Below are 20,386 nucleotides of genomic sequence, written 5' to 3' on the forward strand. Positions count from 1 at the left end.
GGTTTGCGAGGGCTAGGGAGTCTTTCATTTTCACGCCCTTCGTGGCCCTTGTCTTTCTTTGTCCGATATCTTCATTTTTCGAAGTGTTGGTTCCCTTCCATTTTTCATTCTGATTAGTGTTATATAGAGGATGGTTGCCAAGTTGTACTTCCTCTTAAAACAATAATCACCACCACCACCACTATTATTATTATTATTATTATTATTATTATTATTATTATTATTATTATTATTATTATTATTATTATTATTGATGTTACTTATAACAAATATAATGAATTCAGTTCCAAAGGATTAAATAATTAACAGATTTAGAAATGTAATAAGAACCAATGAATACATTCCTTTAATATAAAATATGTCAATATATTTCATTTTACAAAATTTGAGTTCAGTATTGTTCATTTAATAAAATCACACGTTTTGTTTTAATAACGATGTTCATTCCATTATTATGCAAATTGGGTCACAGAACAAATAAACTCTACGTAAACAAACACATGTTTGTCCGTTAGAAAAAACTTTCACTCTACCCTGTTAGCATATTTTCTTTGCCATGCCAATTGTCCCTCCCTGCTACAAAAGTATTGCTTGAAGCTGTCTCTTATCATGAAAGCATCATGTGTAGAATTTCCTCCGTTGTCAGCTGCCAGAGGAATCATGTTGTCTTCTGGTAATTCCAAATTGCCAACAAAGTGCTCATTTGGGCAAGGAATTCACTCATTCTGGAGAAGGTTTTCGAGGATGCAGGTCGACATCATAGGATCATCAACAGTTTCCATTGATACTGCTATAGGGATGAAGAAAACCCTCCAGTATCGACACATAATCCCAAACGTGTTTTCAGTTTTTCTCTTAGCCCATCTGTGCCTGAAGTTGAATATACACTTTTCCTCATCATGCCGCGATTGCTTTTGTGGATTAGATTTCATCATTGTCATAGTAAAACTGAATGCCTCGTCACCAACAATGACGTGTGGCAAAACGTTGGAATGTTGGAGACTTTTCTCAGTTCCAGGTAATGCACTGGGTCGAGGAAAAGGGAATGTTTCTTCGGTTATCATTCTGTACAGCTGAGATTTTTTAAATATTCCAGCATCGCCTTCTTTTCCGTATGAACCAACATCAACAAACAAGTATTTGTAGTTGTGGCCTACTAAAGCGAGCAGGACTTGAGAAAAGTATCCTTTATAGTTGTAACACAGCTACTCAGTCTTGCTGGGATATTTTTCTCATATGTGTTTGTCATCGATCGCACCACAACAGTTTGGGTAATTCCACTTGTTAAAAAACCCATTAGAAACTACTTTCAATACCTCCTCAGAGAGCTTGCAGGATATTGCTCTCAGTGTCTCCCTCACAATGCAACTTATCCAGCTATGCGTGATTCTGATCTGGAAGGCTAGTGATCTGGACAGGTACCTGTGAAAAAGGAAGAGCTATCAGCTGTTTATTTAGTGGTGGTGAATGTTAGTGGTAGATGAAGTTTAGCCCACAAAACTATTAAATAAATAAAAACAGTATAATATATTTCAAATGTAAATCTTAAAAGTTGTTTGTAGTAGTTGCTTAGTTAAAGTGATGTTTGTTTCCTCCCCAGAAAATGAGTGCAAAATGAGGTGGCGATCGATCCAAGATACCTACAGAAAAATCAAGATAAAGGGGAAATACAAAACTGGTTCTGCAGCACCATCAAAATCAAAATACAACGCAGCCAAATTTGCTTTCCCCAACGTTGCTCTGCAGGAAAGAAAGTAGGTGTCTAGTGGTAGTGGTGGTGGTGATAGTCATTTTAATAGGGGGGAATTCCGTAGGCGTCTACTGATATGCCACAATATGTTCATAATTTAATTTTATATTCATCTTATACTTTCTCCAAATCTCAATGGATAAACCTTGGCAGTGTCAAAAAGGAAATTCTTCAGTTCAAGTATTTAGTAAAGTTTTCCTCTTGTTGTTGCAGAACTGTATCGTCATTACCAGAGAAGACTGCGAATGAGCATGAGAGCCACCATAGTAATGCTGAAGAGCGTGAAAAGCAGAAGGAAGAACTAGGTACTGAGGGCAATGAAGAAGAGAAGGAAGAATTAAATTTTTGTAAGGAAAGAACTTGTAGTGGGGAAGCAGACAGCCATGGAAATCCATCTTACAAAAAAAGGAAGGCAATCTTTTTAAAGGATCGAGCACTTGACGAGATAAAAAAGAGTCGTGAAAGTAGTATGGCTATTATGAAGCAAATATTAGCTATTAAATCAGAAGGACACAAAGAAGATCATCCTGTGATAGACTTTTTCAAAAGTATGGCAAAGACGGTGATGGAATTTTCTCCTTAGCTCATAGCCAAAATGCAGATGAAAGTTTTCCAAATTATAACAGAAATGGAGATGTGGCATCTGTACCAACAACGAACCACTTCATCCACGACGTTTTCAACACCAAATAGTTTCGAGGATTCTAACTCAGTTATCACCGAATTGTCACCTGGTCCATCGTCAGTTCGAGATGAAGTGTCGACTTAACTGTCCCAGTACATCAATTTACCCTGACTGCAATCCATATTATAAACAATAGCTAACTCAACCTTTCTTTCAGAGCATTCTGATAATTTAAGGTAAATTCACTAATTATAATAATCTGTAATTGTTCATTTTCCAGAAATAATCTTGTAGGCTATTGTAAAAACATGTTTATACTTGTACCTCAGGAAATACTTGGCATCAAAAATCTGTGGAAATTAAAATATACTCGTACTTTTGAAGATGACAAATTAATTTTATTTTAGGAATAATTACCTTAAGATTTACTAAATGATTACAGTCACCTTAGTGTGACACAGAGTTTCTCCTCAGGTGAGATGGTTTTCTTATACCTGTTATTACTCGGTGTCTTTGTAATATTGTCTTTGATAACATTTAAAATCATTTGAAAAAGGTCCCTTGAAACCCGAAAATAACTTCTGAATTTACTTTCACTGTCAATCAAATGTCATTTTACAAGAATATTCTAGGCCCCCTCGGTTTTCCTATTTTTAAATACATCGCTGCCTTCTCCACCAAAACAACACAGGATAATTTCCTCCTCATTGTCCGCTTCCTCTTCCAAGGGTAGCGCACATCCTGCGAGATTCATTGAACAAGACGTGCTCGGCTTCGCAGCATGGGAAACCACGACCCTCGCAGCGTCATTGTGACGAAAGTACGCAACGTTGGCCTCGCACCTTCCACCTTGCATGCGACAATTCTGAGAAACCAAGCCTTAAGGTGACAAGGACTGTCCGGCTCCTGTGCATACACTAGTTGTTTTACATGGCCCCACAGAAAAAATCCAGGGGCTTAAGATTGGGCGATCTGGCGGGCCAGGGGACAGGTCCTCCCCTTCCTATTCATTTATCAGGATACATCTCGTGGAGATGGTTCCGGACGACCACCGCCGCATGCGATGGAGCTCTGTCATATTATTATTATTAAATGAAAAGCGCACAATGTGCAAAAACAGTTTTTGTACAGATGGTCAACTATGCTAATGCCATTCTTATTATTGAGGTTGTCCTCATTTTGCATTTTTGTGCATGGTATCTTTCACAATGATCGTTGCACAGGTTACATATACAGTCTTCGTTCAGCTGGTGGAAGTTTTTGGTTTGGCAGAATCTTTGGTGAAATCCATGAGTGGCGTAACGTGTAATTACGTGCCGTAGCTCGTAATTTGCTTGCTTCCATTCTTCCGTCATTATAGCGACCGTGGAATAGAAGTCGGACCAAATAGCATTCCTTTTCTCGTTTAAATTTTGGCGCGCATTCTCGTAGGGCTTGGTGTTTGGTAGACAAAACTGTGTTTTGATATCGTCAATGAAATAGTCCTCCTTGGTTAGAACATACGTTAACCTTGAAGGGGCTGACTTCCCAATGCCTAGTATTCTCTTGAGATATCGGGCCTTGACTTTTTCTATTGTCATCAGGTAGCTGAGTGTGAGTTTTTCCCAGGTGATGCTAATCCCATAGGTTGCTATTGGTGATATGGCTGTCCTGAACAGTAGCATTGCTCTACCCAATGATATTTGTTGAGGTTGTTGAATGTTGTAGATGGCTTTTATTGCTGCGGCTGCTCTTTCTTTGACGTGGATATTGTAGGATGTTAGAGTAGTTTGGAGGGTGACTCCAAGGTACTTGAATTTCGGCACTACTTCCAGAGGTTTGTTGTGCATGGTTATTGTATTTTTAGGTGCATGTTTTCCTCCTTTCCTAAAGGTCATTTGTTTAGTTTTGTTGTGGTTTATTTGCAAACCGTTTCTTTCTGCCCATGATGTGAGCCTATTGAGGACCTCTTGGAGCTCTTCTATGTTTTCTGAGCCTATTGCCATATCATCTGCGTAAAGTATAAGCAATGCTGAGGTATCTGTGATTATTTCTGTGATGTCTGCTGTCATGATGTTGAATAAAATTGGGCTGATTGGGTCACCTTGTAGGACTCCGTTTGTTTGGGTTACGTTTTTGGATAGGGTTATGTTGTCTGATATTTGGACATAGTTATATTTGAGGATATTCGAGATTATGATTGCTATCGGATGTGTAGCTCCTATTAGGTAATTGAGTTTCCGGATGAGTGTTGCTCTATCAACAAGGTCAAAAGCCTTACGATAGTCTACGAAGACTACAAAATATTTCTTTCCTGGATGCCTCAATGTATCTTGGACCTGTTCTATTAGATATTTTACAGCATGTAGTGTGCTTCTTCCCTTTCGGAAGCCGAATTGATTTTCTGGTATCTGGGAGTCTATTTCTTCTGCAAGCCTGATTGTTAAGATTTTCATGAAGATTTTGAATGATGTATTTTCGAGGGCTATACCTCGATATGAATCAGGATTGTCAATTTCTCCTTTCTTAAATATCATTTTGATTGTTGACAATCTCCATTGCTCTGGAATTTCCCCAGTGTGCATGCATGTGTTGAATAGTTCTACCCAGTAGTCTAGCATGACAGGTAGAGAGTCTTTCAGGTGTTCTGTGCAAATGCTGTCTGGGCCGGGGGCCTTTCCATTTTTTGCTGCTGTTATTGTATTATATATTTCCTGCCTCGTTATGGGGATGTGATTTCCCGTCATTGTTACTGGAGTTAATTCAAAAGCTGTTGATCGGTGTTGGAGGTTGAGAATGCTTTTGAAATGGTTTTCCCATGACTCCATTGAGATATTATTTGTTACTGAAGTTTTTGGTTTCCTAAGCACTAGGAACAGGTCATTTTGGGCGTTTGCAGCACGTCTCCTGGAGTCTTCCTCAATGTACTCCGTTCTTGTTTTCTTGACTAGTGATTTATATTTCCTTCTTTGTTCGGCATATTGGGCCAGGTGACTCGGGTTCGATGTGTTCTTCGCTCGATGTAGTGCCAGGAGAGTCGTTTTCCGTTCATTGTAACAGTCTTTATTGAACCATGATTGTGATCTCCTTACTTTCGTGTGAGTTTGGCATGATTGAAGGGTTCTTGTACACATTTCCACTGCTTCAGTTAGTTCATGTCGTTGAACTAATAGCCTTGCTTTATCTATCTCATCACCGATATGTCTTAGTTTCTCTGGATCTAATTTCCTGGATATTTTCTTACTTGGTTGTATTGGCAATTGATCTGTATGAGTAATTTCAAAGACTGTCGAGATTGGTATATGTTTCCTAATCGGAGCTATGGCTGAAATCCATAATGCTTTTTGACTGAATATTTTAATGTCTGCAGCTCTGTAAAAGACTAAATCTATGGCGCTGCTTCCATTCGAGGCTATGTACGTTTTCATGTAGGGACTGTTAACAAGGACATAGCCGGCTTCTTCCAGAGCCTCTTTAATCAATTCTGTTCTGATGGTTGGTTTGTCTATTCTTGCATTTAGGTCGCCTGCGAAGATTACTCTATCATCTGTTTGCGTTTGTGACAAGGCCTCTGTTATTCTTTCGATTGTGTCCTCTGTTGACATATGTGGTTGAACATACATGCCAATGATTGATAGTAGGCTGGTCTTTACGGTAATTGTGTTTTCTTCTTTTATTATTTGTTTTATTTTTCTTAAGTTCGGTTTGAGAAAGATGGAGACCCCTCCTGATGGTCTTCCTGTGGTCTGACGAGCAAATGAATGAATTCCGTAATATCCTTGAATGTTGAAATCCTGTGTTAAGAATGTTTCTGTCAGTATAATGGCGTTGTAGTTGCTTAATGTCTCTATTGGAAAGAGAGGCAGAGCATTTTTTATGCCTTCAATGTTCCATAGGAGCATATGTGTATGTTTATTGTCATATTAAAACCACATCCCGCAGCGGTAAAGGAGTGGCACATGTTCCAAAAACGGCAGTAGTTCATCTTGGAGAAACCGCAGATAGCGTTGGTTGGTCAGAAGGCCCTCAAAGAAATGGGCAGTGTGATGCCACACCATACATTCACACCCCACTGTACCTGAAAAGCGGCCTGTCACACCCAATGGGGATTATCCACACTCCAGTCATGCATATTATGGCTATTAACGCTTCCATTGTTGTGGAATTGTGCTTCGTCTGTAAATAAAAGAGTCACTAGATAAGTAGGGTCATTGTCCACATGCTGTAGAATCCATTGACAGAATGCCACCCGGGTATCAAAATCATGACCATGGAGCTCCTGGTGTAAGTGCAGATGGTACGGGTGAAACCAGTGGGTATGCAATATCTGCATAACAGACGCTCGGCTGATGTTCATCTCCTGTGCAATGGCTCGTGTGCTAGTATGAGAGTTACACAGGATAGTGTCAAACATGACCTCTTCATTGTCAGCAGATGTCACGAGATGATCTCAAACAGGCTGGGTACTTCCCAGGGGTGCAGTATCCCGCAGGCGTCCTTCCACCCTCCAAAATGTCATGCCCGTCGGTTGTCATCTAACCGGATAGCGTTCTTGGTATAGGCATTGTGCCTGGTATGCATTCTGTCTAGCTTCTCCATAGATAAGTAACATACTCGTCACTGGAATACATCTCGAGGCAGTGAATAAACTTTGTGTTGTGAATTGCTTCAAAGGAGGGGAGTTCGCGCAGCTATATACTTACCTGCCATTGCATGCTGTTATCGTTCCAATGGGGCATACTTTACCCTACCTGTGGTCCACAAAGCTTGGAACATGTACGACGTAGCCACAGACCATCATCTTCTTATCCTCATCCAACACAGCACCATACCCAATGTAATGATATGGTCTTTTACAGGGTCAAATAAACAAATCAGTCCTTGGAAGCTATCAAGTATGCAGCCTTACCACATCCAAGGCAACTGGCTGTTAAAAAAATTCTTATGTGGGATTCAAACCTCCTACCTCGAGCCCTGTGCACTATCACATATCTCACCACCCACTTGCCATGTGAGCTACTGCGACACTTGACCTACGGCACCCACTTCCTAGCCTATACAGTACCGTGCTGCCAGTCTGTGCAACCATCTCCTGCTTTAAAGTACGTGTTCTACATATCTGTACTCATTTTAAGGGTTCATTCGAGATACCCATAATGAATTAATAGTGACGCTCACAATTCCTGCTGTCCTGTTACCCATAAACACATCTCGTTATATCACCCCGGTTTAGGGAGAGGGAGCGATGTCTTTTAGAATTTTAGTAAATGTGAAGGGATGCATAAAACTGGATCACAAGTGGCTGGTAGACCACCTGGTATATAAGAAAACATAAAGATCCAATAATACTGCCTTGAGGAATTCCCCTCTTAATTATTACAGGGTCAGATAAAGCTTTGATTACTCTAATGGGGATGTATCACGCAAAACTTGTCCGCTAGGCAGCGTAATGGTAATACCCGGTATGCGCTTTTCGCTGCTCGATTGTTTTACATGAGACTTATATAGAGTTTTCCTACATTTGTGATCACCGAAATGAAACTGTTGCTTTAAATGCATGAAAATGGGATTACGATTTACTGCTAATGTTTTTAACAAGACGGAAAATGGTATAGGTGCAATGACGATTGTGGATTTGGAAGCAGAACTGAATAAAAGGGGCGGAAAAATATCTGGGAAAAAAGCAAGAGTTAATTGAAAGGTAAGGACTAAATGCAGCAACTCTTTCTTTTAGCATTTTTGTTAAAATTGAATTCTGTAAGTACAAACAGCATTTTAAAAACATTCTTAATACGGTATTTTTCTTTTCTTTGCAGGTTAGAGGCGTACATAAGGCACAACATAGGTGTGAGAGCAGTGCCTGGGGCTACATCCGGTACGACTGAACGTCATTTCACTGCAGCGCACGAGTTTCAGGATCTTGTTTCGGATTTCAAATTAGGAATTAATTATTTCGTGTTCAGGAAGTATGAAATTGATGCTCCTCCAGTGTCAAATTATAGGACACTGTGTGATTCAGGGTATCATACTGCACACGGTGTTATGGCTGTTTTCCTACTTCTATTATCTTCTTGCTCTCGGAGTTATTTTCAAGGTACCAGTGCCACACCATGAAAATATCGAAAGTACAACATTCTCCTAAAGTCTTCGTCTTTTGCCTAAAATTATTGAAATAGGTCATATTAACTTTTCAGAATGTCACTACCATATTAGAAAAATATTTCTCGATTAGTACTAATTAACTTACTTACCAGTTTCAGTAATGACAATCTTCAAGTGTAAAATGTTTCGAGCAGACCTGCAACCACTTTTTACGGAGAGGATCCTGCTTAGGAAATTGATGGTATGAATATGGTCGACAATTTTCTTGTTGTCTTTGTTGTCATAACGATATATTAAATCATCAACTTCATCATTTAACTATGTAACTTCCATTAAAAACACATACAAACAAATGACGATTGACAAGCGCATACCGGGTACTACTAGTGAGACATCTATCGGTAGTATTTCAGTACATCCCTATTCTCTGAGTTTCATTTTCTAGAAATATAGTCACACAATCGGTCACTCTTTTGTCTAGTCCGCTAAGGATAACAGGATGGCAAGCATAATTGGAAGTCAGAAAATTTTTTTAGTGAAAAATGACCTTTTAATATAAATGGTTCTATGCTTCTCAATAATAATACTAATCAATTTGTAAGTTATAAAAGAAAATTTAAATTAAGTGTGTGGTTAGATAGAATCTAATGATGTTCTTTCAAACGTATAACGTATTTTATTTTAAATTAGTTGTTTCTTTTTCAGGTGTAATCTGTTATTATATGTTTTATTTTCCAGGTCTTTTATAACCTTTCTTCTTCTTTTATCGATTTTGGCCAGCTGTGGACCACGTAAATAACTCCTCATGATTTAAACTTTCTTTGGCGCCAGTACTCCTTCATCCTCCTGCTTGCTGCTTCTTTTCTTTCAGCCGTCCATTGTTGTTTCTTCTTGGTCGCTGTTTCTGTCTCTAGGAAACCCTTAACCTTTTCTATCCCATGCCCGAGTTAACTCGGATGTCAACATTTCTCCCGCTGTCCCAAACACGAGTTAACTCGGATTTAAAGCAATGCGCTCTTGTTCACTTCCGAGTTCAGTCCAACGCTGTTGATATGCTTTGTTCAGACGACGGACGATTCATAAATCGCCTTACCGTTTTCTGATGATAATTGTGTGCCTTGTGTTTCCCTTTCACAGCTGTCTTCTGAGATGGGTGCACGGGAGTGTAAAGAAAGCATAACGAAAGATTATATTTTAGAAATTTTAGGCAGTGATGATGAGTCTGATTTTTTATGAATATAGTGGAGATAAGTTGCAGTGAAACAAGCTGTCAACATTTATCATGCCAAGTTTTTTCAAGTTTTGGGAAAAGTGTTAGGAGAAAACTATTGCTAATATTGTCGTTCCATGACTTTTCAGTAGGTGTGTAAATACAAAGTCTTTATGGCCTATTACAACCACCGTCGAAACTTCCAGAAAAATCTGGTATATGGGGCATGCATAAGGTTGAAAGAAACTTGGGAGTGAAAAGGTTAAATGTGTGTAACTTTTTTCTGAAGTTGGTTCTATTGTGGATGTCTTGATGTGTGATGTTTATTTCTTGCAAATGCTTCTTCGTGTTAACAAACCATTTTTCATAAGAGCTGCCTTTCCTGTTGGGCTTATTGAAGTGGTTAAAGATTTTCTTGGCAAGTCTGTCATCAGGCATTCTTGAAATATGTCCAAAAAATTTAACTCTTCGCTTTCGAATGACATCTGAAATCCTACTGCATGTTTTATATACCGGGCGAGTTGGCCGTGCGCGTAGAGGCGCGCGGCTGTGAGCTTGCATCCGGGAGATAGTAGGTTCGAATCCCACTATCGGCAGCCCTGAAAATGGTTTTCCGTGGTTTCCCATTTTCACACCAGGCAAATGCTGGGGCTGTACCTTAATTAAGGCCACGGCCGCTTCCTTCCAACTCCTAGGTCTTTCCTATCCCATCGTCGCCATAAGACCTATCTGTGTCGGTGCGACGTAAAGCCCTAGCAGCATGTTTTATACATTTCTTTGTTACTGCGTAATCGATATGTGTCAGTACATTTCTTTGAACCGAGGATTTTTCTTAGAATCTTTCTTTGCTTCTTCTCAATTTCTTCAGTGTCTTTCCTGGTTGTTAATCTCAGGCATTCTGAAGCACCCAAGCACTCTGGTTGAATTACGGCCTGATAGTGGCGTATTTTTTTATAACCTTTATTTATTCATAAATTAATTTTGCCAGGCTGAAGAACCTAAGTTATAAAAAGAAATCATCATCATCATCATCATCAACATCATTTCCCCTTGTCCAGCTCGTGTTATGTTGGGGTTTTGGTGCTATTTCTCCACCTTTGTCTATACTTCCACCACAGTAGTGTAGCCAGGATCGGCCGATGAGTGGGTGGGTTTTTTTAGTTACAAAATGATGGTAGAACACAATGAAGGTGTATGAATGACTTGTCATTATAAGGACACTGATAGAAGTAAATTATCTGGCTACATGGCTTAATGGTTAACATGCTGGCCTTTGGTCACAGGGGTCCCAAGTTCGATTCCCGGCGAAGTCGGAAAAATATCCATGATTGGTTAATTTCTCTGGCACGGGGGCTGGGTATATGTGACATCTTCATCATAATTTTCATCCTCATCACGACGCGCAGGTTGCCTGCGAGCATCAAATTGAAAGACCTGCACCTGGCGAGCCGAACATGTCCTCGGACACTCCCGGCACTAAAAGCCATATGCCATTTCATTTCACAAGTAAATTACAGATCTGTTGGTTCTACAGTTGTATGTCTCTGTATGTTTATTTAGATTATTGTCAGTTTCTGTATATTTTCTTTTTGTAAAATTTCCATGGGGGCGCGGGGAGTCTAACCCCCAACAACCCCCCACTGACTACGCCCATGTTCCACCACTCCTTTTCAGTAATTGTATTCCAGTCAAGTCTCCTTTTTCTTGTACTGTTCTTGACAGAGTATATCCATCTTGCTCCAGGCCTACTTCTTGCCCTCTTTCCCTCTATCTTAGCCTCCAACATTTGTCTTGGTATCCTTCCTTCCTTCATCCTCATAACATGTTCAAAATATCTCAATTTATTCTCTCCAACCTATCACTCAGTTTTTCTATCCCTATCTCTTTTCTGAACTTGACATTTCTTATTCCATCTCTCCTTGTCTTCCCTACCACACTCCTCAGGAACTTCATCTCACTGGCCTGAATTTTACTCTCAGCTCTTGCTGTCAATGTCCAAGTCTCTGATGCATACCTGCTGAAAACTGGAGATTCAGAAGGGGATCTATACCTCATACATCTGAATAAATAGTGCAGAATAAAAATGTGATTGTATTTTATTATTAACAATGACCAATTCTTCACACAGGGCTCTATCATTGATAAAAACATTGTTCTTCATTTGCAATTAAGAAAATGTCTTCCTTAGTCCATGTGATGTCCAGAGGAAAACTGTGAGGAGTTGCACATGATTTCCTTCTCTTTTAGAGGTTTCTTTTACTTCACATCCCCCTTTGCTATCTGCTGTGGTTTGAAGAGGTATGAATAGGAAGGTCAAGTTAGCCTTGCTCTTATGGGAATTGCCATTTGGTGTTATAGAATATGGCTAAACCAGTTGGAAGATATATGGATCAAACCGCTTGGCTCTACTTGTCTGTGTTGTATACTAACTCTCTGTTAGGCTCATAGAATCCCCCTGTGGCTGGGGCCAGTAAAATAACACCCATGGTATCCCCTGCCTGTCCTAAGAGGTGACTAAAAGGGGCCCCAGGGACTCTCAACTTTGGAGCATGTGATGGTGACCACAGAACCCTTAACTGAGTCCTGGCATTGCTTCCAATTACTCGTGCCAGGCTCCTCACCTTCATCTAACTTGTCCGACCTTCCTTGGTCAACTCTCGTTCTTTTCCGACCCTGACGGTATTAGAGCACTCGAGGCCTATGGAGTCTTTCATTTTCACGCCCTTCGTGGCCCTTGTCTGCCTTTGGCCGATACGTTCATTTTTTCGAAGCGTCGGACCCCTCCCATTCTTTCCCTCTGATTAGTGTTATATAGAGGATGGTTGCCTAGTTGTACTTCCTCTTAAAACAATAATCACCACCACCACCTAGGCTCATACAATATCCCAGATTGAGATCAGAGTTTTCTCATTGATATGCTCGCATGATTGATGTTGTCTGCCTATCCATTCCAATATGCCTTCTGCAGTGTGTGGGCAACATGGTATTTGAGTGAGATCTCTCATCAGCTTACGGTGTGCAATGTTATTTAAAATAAATCTGTGAGAATGATTGTTCCCATTCCCACAGATATGCGTTATCTATAAGCTATCAAATTAGTTAAAATATTTTAACCTAAGTGACTACAGAAAGCATAAATTGATAAAACAGCTTTCATATTTTTTAAATTCTTCAAAAGTTCAAAAGTCTCTCAGATGAGTTGTACCTAGTAATTTTGCAAAAGTATTGTGTCGTGAAAATTTGAATAAGAAAGCAATGGGAAATAAAGTGACTATCACCTCTCCTATAGCCACCATATGATGAGGAACCACTCATCATTAGTCGTTTTGCCCACTGCTGAACATCGAGGCCTCATAACTCTCTCCTTTCTGTGTTGCAGCCTTCATGAGATGCCTCAATCCAGAGCAGTTTTCAGCTTTCTTTAGAACGATCTGAAGAGGTAGGCCAGTGATCTTCTTCACCTGATTTAACCATCAACTTGCTGTTCTTCCCTGTGGAATCACTATCCTGTCAATAAATACAATTCCCAGAGGAATATTAAAATGATAGGTTATCAAATGTTTTTGTGACACCAAACACCTTCACTTTCCACCAACAGGATAAAAAATAAGCTCCATCTCAAATTACCTATGTTCTGCCTGCCACACCACAGCCAAAAGCCATGGCAAGAGATTTGAATGTTACCAAGTGGCATAAAAATTAATTACCATATTATAGTCCGACTCGTTGGCTGAATGGTCAGCATACTGGCCTTCGGTTCAGAGGGTCCTGGGTTTGATTTCCAACCAGGTCGGGGATTTTAACCTGTATTGGTTAATTCCAATGGACTGGGGGCTGGGTGTGTTTGTACTGTCCCCAACATCCCTGCAACTCACACACCACACATAACACTATCCTCCACCACAATACCTCTCTGTTACCTACACATGGCAGATGCTGCCCTCCCTCATCGGAGGGTCTGCCTTACAAGGGCTGCACCCAGCTAGAAATACCCACACAAAATTATTAATTATTATTACCATGTTATAACAGTCTACCATCCGGCTACATGGCTAAATGGATAGCGTGCTGACCTTTGGTCATTGGGGTCCCGGGTTCAATTCGTGGTAGGGTCGGGAGTTTTAACCATAATTGGTTAATTTTGCTGGGTGTGCGTGTTGTCTTCGTCATCATTTAATCCCCCCCTCAGGACCTGCAGGTCGCCTATGGGCGTCAATTCAAAAGACCTGCATCTGGCGAGCCGAACTTGTCTTTGGACACTCTTGGTGGTAAAAGCCATACGCCATTTCATTTTCAACAGCCTACCAAGTGGAGTGGCCAAGTGTGTTAACGCGCTATGACTCTGGAGGCAAGCTCTTCATTCGGGAGAGAAGTAGGTTCGAATTCCACCGTTGACTGTCCTGAGAATGGTTTCCAGTGGTTTCCCATTTTCACTTCCAGGCAAATGCCAGGAAAAGCTCCTATTCATAGGCCACAGTTGATTCCTTCCACCTTCTTACCCAATTTCATTCACCCTCATTCATTTCATCTATATTAGCTCTTCATCTGAGGTTGGCATCAGGAAGGTCATCCGGCAATGAAAACATGCCATATAATTTCATCTTGCCTCATCCATGACCCCATATCAGGAACTGGGACTAAGTCTGCAAACTATCACTCCAAAACAGCAACTTTGTTTTTGGTTTTATCCCCTTATTTTTACCCCTTAGTATTCAAACTTTTTCAGAAAGCTTTCTTTACTCATATTTTTGAACAAAGAGGAAGTTTCATACCAAATTTCACTCCCATTGGTTTAATGGCTAGAGCGAGTTGCCTGTGTGGTTAGGCGCACACAGCTGTGAGCTTGCATTCAGGAGATAATGAGTTTGAATGCTGCCATCGGCAGCCCTGAAGATGATTTTCCATGGTTTTCAATGTTCACACCAGGTAAATGCCAGGGATGTACCTTAATTGAGGCCTCAGCGCTTCCTTTGCACTCCTACCCTGTTCCATCATTGCCATAAAACCTATATGTGTTGGTGTAACATAAAGCCAATTATAAAAATTGGTTCAGTGGCTCCTGAGATATTGTGATGAGTAAATGATTGAAGGATATTTCGTTTAAAATTGAATCGGCTGCAGGTGAAAAGTATTTACCGTTGTAAAAATTACACAATTTTTAAACATTCTGTATTCTGTACTATTGAACCAAGGACCTTCGAATGGCATAAGAAAGAATTAAGTCAGCCTTCTCTTTATACCAGAAACCACTGCTACATGTAGCGTGATTGGGAGGGAAAAGCATAAAGTTGTTGCATTTCATCACAGTATTCTTTACTTAATCTTGGCTGCACTGAAAGACTGTCATGTGTTACATTATAAATTGTAAATTATATCTCTACAGGGTTTAGGTGGTTTCAGATACATCTTTAGACAAAATATCATGTGAGCTATTCATTATGAATGGCTTTACGTCGTATTAAGCTGACCACAGAGCTAAAAGGCATTAAGTCACTTCTTTGAAATTGATTTTGAAAACTGTTTATTAAATTTAAATTGGACTTCTGCTGACACAAATATAACCTGAGTAACTACTTCATAACATAGATCATTAATATAGTGTTCGTATTCCATTCTGCTTGGGAATGACATTTTCAGCTCTGGACGATTCAATTACAAATTTCCAATGGCATATACAGGGTGTCCCACCCAACTCTGCGACCCTAAATATCTCCGAAATGAAACAAAATATGAAAATTCCAATTGGCCAGGAACGTACCCATGTCAGGTGCTCACACAATGAGAAGGCATGCACAATCCACAAAGGCAAACAAATAACAACTCCAACATCAAGTTGCACTTTTTTAAATGGAACATGTATATTTATTCTAGCAAAATGACGACTAGAGCTACAACTAGTGATAACACACTTGGTTCCGCTTTTCTAAACACATTTACTAGTGGCCTATAGCCCTCAGAAACTTCATTGTTGTACAGTACATCTGGCATGGAAAATGCACCCACAAAACACCAGTAGCGTCTTGTCCGATGAAACCGTGTCACTTCAACAGATGTTCGAAGTGCCCTCCGTTTGCATCAGTACACTTTTGGAATCTAGTAACAAGAAAGTGTTGCACGGATTGCAGTATTTCTACAAATATTGCCGCACATGCCACAGTAATAAGATGTTACATATCCTCTACTGTCGTTGGTGGTTCTTGATACACTCTATCTTTCACTGTACCCCAGAGAAAGAAGTCTAATGGTATCAAGTCTGGGGACCGAGGTGGCCATCGCACAGGACCTCCCCGTCCTATCCACCTATTTGAAAACGTTGCATCCACAACGTCTCTGGAAACTTGTGGAAAATGTGTGGGACATCCATCATGCTGGAACCAATCCCACATCCTCCATGAGGAGGGGTAGAGTGTGTTGCAGAAATGATTAATATCACTCTCCGTTTGATGTTCCCTGATAAAAATAGGGACCTAAAATACCGTTACTAATGATACCGCACCAAACATTGACACCCCACTGTCGTTGATGAGCAACTTGGCGAATCCAGTGGGGATTTTGCTCGGACCAGTAGTGCATGTTCTGCAGATTCACATGACCATGATTTGTAAATGAAGCTCCGTCCGTAAACAACGTATTACGTAGGAATTCTGGATTACCTTGCAACTGCTGAAGTGCAAAACGACAGAATACAATGCGGGATTCAAAGTCCGCCCACATAGTTCTTGGTGCAGTGAGATATGGAACGGATGAAACCGATGCCTTTGCAAAATTCTGCTCACACTACTGCGGCTTATTCCAGAACCTCGTGTAATCTGTCAGACACTCACCTGAGGATTGCGCGCTACAGCAGCCAGAACAGCAATTTCGTTTCCAGTGCCAGTCGCTGTCTTTGTACGTTGTTGCTTGGTGGAAGCCCAGCTTTCTGTTTCCCTGAGTTTCGTGCGGATGTTGGCAATGGTACGAGGCGAAGGACACCGTCGATCTGGGTAGCATTCAGCGTACAATGCCATAGCTGCGGTTGCATTTCTGCGACATTCGCCGTAAATTAAAATAATATCTAGGTATTCTTCGTTACTGAAGGCCGGCATATCGACTAGATGACGGCAATTATTACACGCCACACGAAAACACGGTTTAATGTGTCATTATGGAAAGCAATATCTGAAACATACGTGAATTACAGTACAGTATGACAGCAGAGCAGATCAGGAGACACTAGTACACTGAAGCTAGAACGTGCCGAGCTGATATCGGTTTGTTTACAGCAGGCTACAGGCCAGTGCAAGCAACCCCTGCTCTGAGCACAGAAGTACATGCGTTGCATTACGTCAGAAATGGTGGCGCCATTGCCATCCTCTAACAGCCACATATTTCAGAATGTATGAGGTTTAGAAACGTGAAACTAAGTGTGTTATCACCAATTGCAGCTCTAGTTTTCATTTTGCTAGAACAAGCATACATGTCTCATTTAAAAAACGCAACTTGGCGTTGGAAGTGCTACTTGTTCACCTTTATGGATTGTGCACACCTTCTCATTGTGTGATCTCCTGACATGGGTACGTTCCTGGCCAATTGGAATTTTCATATTTTGTTTCATTTCGGAGATATTTGAGGTCGCAGAGTTGGGTGGGACACCCTGTATATTTTGTTCTTCTTGCTACTCTCATTGTCGAAACTAGGATGAAATTAAATAAAAGACAGGAATATTTAAAAAATAAATAATATTTATTATTAAAATCTCGTACAATTATTTATACCATATGAAAATTTACATCTACAAAGAAGAAAAAAATATTCTGTAACAACTGTTTACACGTATGTTAACTACAGTATAACCATCTTTCCTTCTAATTTAATAGCTTAAAACAACTGACAAAACAGACATAGAAAAATACTTACATATTGTATGGGAGAGAGTATTCAATCTACTTGCTAGTATTACATAAATCATTCCTCAGGAATTAATCAACATGAAAGTCATTCAATAAATAACTTCTTTGAGGCGGACAGTAAACACTGTGAAATCAGTAGCCTATTCTTCTACCTAACATACATTTTTTCTCATTATTTGGATATAAAAATCATGTCTATGCTACCTACTTAAAGTTTATACTGCAACATTAGAAAATGGTTAGCAATTTATGAACAAGGCGATGAATGAAGAATGGGATTTTCTCTATCAATTGTAGGGCTGACAGGTTGGTTAAAGAGGGCTCCCACAGCTTATTCATAAGACTTGAGCCTTATTTGGTCTTTCCTGTGGACCAATTAATGCAAATGTCAAAGAATGGATAATGAACAGTCGTATAAAGTACTGGAAATCAGTATGAAGTATGCAGAAAAGCTCATATTCAAATGCCAAATGCAAGTAGGGATAATGAGCTACTGTAGGCTGTAAGCAGAAGATATCTGAAATAGATAACTGATGTACTCACTTATTGTTGTGGACTAAGGGGATATACAAGATTGAAATTGCTGTGAATCCCTCTTATGTTAAATGTCATAAAGTACACAAAACTGCTAAGCATATAGGTAGAATACTTTGTGAATGTGAATCCTTAGCCATATTGGGAATCACTGTAATGTTCTCTTTAGTAGTCTTATAGCATTCATTGCTAAATGTGGACCTCACATGGAGACTAAAGTGGAGAGGGAAGCACAATAAATCTAATTTGTTTCGTGACTTCCCGTTGTAACAAGTTTAGAAATGTTGATTTGCCTTGGCTATGGTGAATTATTGAGTTGAATTTAATCTGCAGTTTGTTGTGAACTTCTTTCCTCTAGTGTCACTCTGGCCAACAGCAATATCCATCCTGATTCTGTTAGGCAAACAAACCAAAGCAGGTACCACTACTTAACCATCCATCATTAAATACTGTTTTCACCTTCCACTCATATCAGTTTTCATCAATACATATGACTGAAATGGAAGAAGTGATTCAACATTTCTGCAGCACCTATCATAAAATAGAAAAGTAAGTTTTAATCTATGATAGAACCATTAAACAAAGAAACCCATACACACAGAGCGAGTTGGTCGCATGGCTCGAGCCATGTAGCTTTTCACTTGCATTTGAGAGATCGTGGCTCCGAACCATACCATCGGCAGCCCTGGAGATGGATTTCTATGACTTTCCACTCAAGGAAAATGCTGAGATATGCTTAATTAAGGCTATGACAACTTCCTTCCTATTCCTAGCCTTTGCCTATCTTGTGTCACCAAAAATCCTGAGTTGGTGTAATGCTGAAAACACTAGCAAAAGGAAACTATGGAGCAACAGCTTATTAAAGGCCTTGAGCTGACGAGATGACCTGCAGATAATGTAGTGCACATCTGCTGCCTGTCATATCAGTTAGCTCCTCACAAGGCTGAATGAACCACGTTCCAGCCCTCAGCCCAGAATCAAAATCGTTGGACTGGTCGATCCATTTACAATATGGTTTGCTTTTCAAAATGCATTCTCATGATTCACAACATTATAATATCAACAAAACTAAAAGTAAAATATATTACAATAATGAACTTGAATCATACTAAAATGATTTATTAATTTAATAAATCATCCATCTTCCAATGAGGGTAACCACATAGATCCAAATTACCATCATAAATAAGTCTGCATACAATTTGAATTTAAATATCTAGTAGGAATATTGTAAGAATCACTTACTGTTCAAGGCACAAATTAAAACGTGCAATTTTTAGTAAGACCCTATGGATCTCCTGACTGTTAATTATAAAATTTTTACTTGACAGTATCATACAGAAATCACATCACACACATGTGATAACTACACATTAGCATTAAAGCAGATAAATTCTAACCAGGATGTATAATTTTTACCAACATTTTGTATAGTTTTGACGGCTTTCAGGCATATTTAACCTCCATTTTTCATTTTCAATAAAATTTTGACAATTTTAATATGCAATACAAGATTTACAGAAGTCTTGCTAGACTTGGTTCATTTTACAGATTTCTCAATGACAGATAACCTAGTTCGTACAAAATCAACAATCGCATCAGTCTCTTAGCTCCGTATACCAGCAAAATTCAATTCATGATTATCTGAAACTTATTTATTGAACAACTCCCACAATAAAAATCATATACAAAGTCTGACCTCATTTCAATTAGCACTCTGTCCTTCCAGAAAAAAAAAAAAGCACAAGAATGAAGTTCAGATTACACTGCTTACTAACTATTACTGCACACTATAGTACAGCACATTGCCCAGTATCGATTATCACTCACGAGTTAAACAAAATTATGAAAATATGTACAATATTCTTATTATATCATTATTATTGATATACAGGTTACTTTCAGACTATCACTGGGACTCAGCTGATTTGTCTTCTTATTCTTTACTCAAGTCTTCACCGATTCAACTGTAAGATTTGTTATATAGGATTGGTGGTGTTAAACACAGCATCAAAAAAATGATGTTATTTCTCACTTCTTAGCTCTCTGTTCTGAGCCACGATGTCGGCTGTAGAAAGGTCATTGTCAGTGCACTTTTCTTGAAAGTATTTTTATTTCATTGAATACCGGTACCTGGATGATATTAGTCACCAGTATTATTTCATACATTGTTTATAAAATAATTTACAGTTACAAATTTGTAAGTTTTATATTGTATTTACAAATTAATGATTTCATGACTGTTTTGTTTAATATATGAACTGTTGTGAACTAAATTATTTACGAGTATCAAGTTC

The sequence above is a fragment of the Anabrus simplex genome, chromosome 8 (assembly GCF_040414725.1).
Source record: "Anabrus simplex isolate iqAnaSimp1 chromosome 8, ASM4041472v1, whole genome shotgun sequence".
Classification (NCBI taxonomy): domain Eukaryota; kingdom Metazoa; phylum Arthropoda; class Insecta; order Orthoptera; family Tettigoniidae; genus Anabrus; species Anabrus simplex.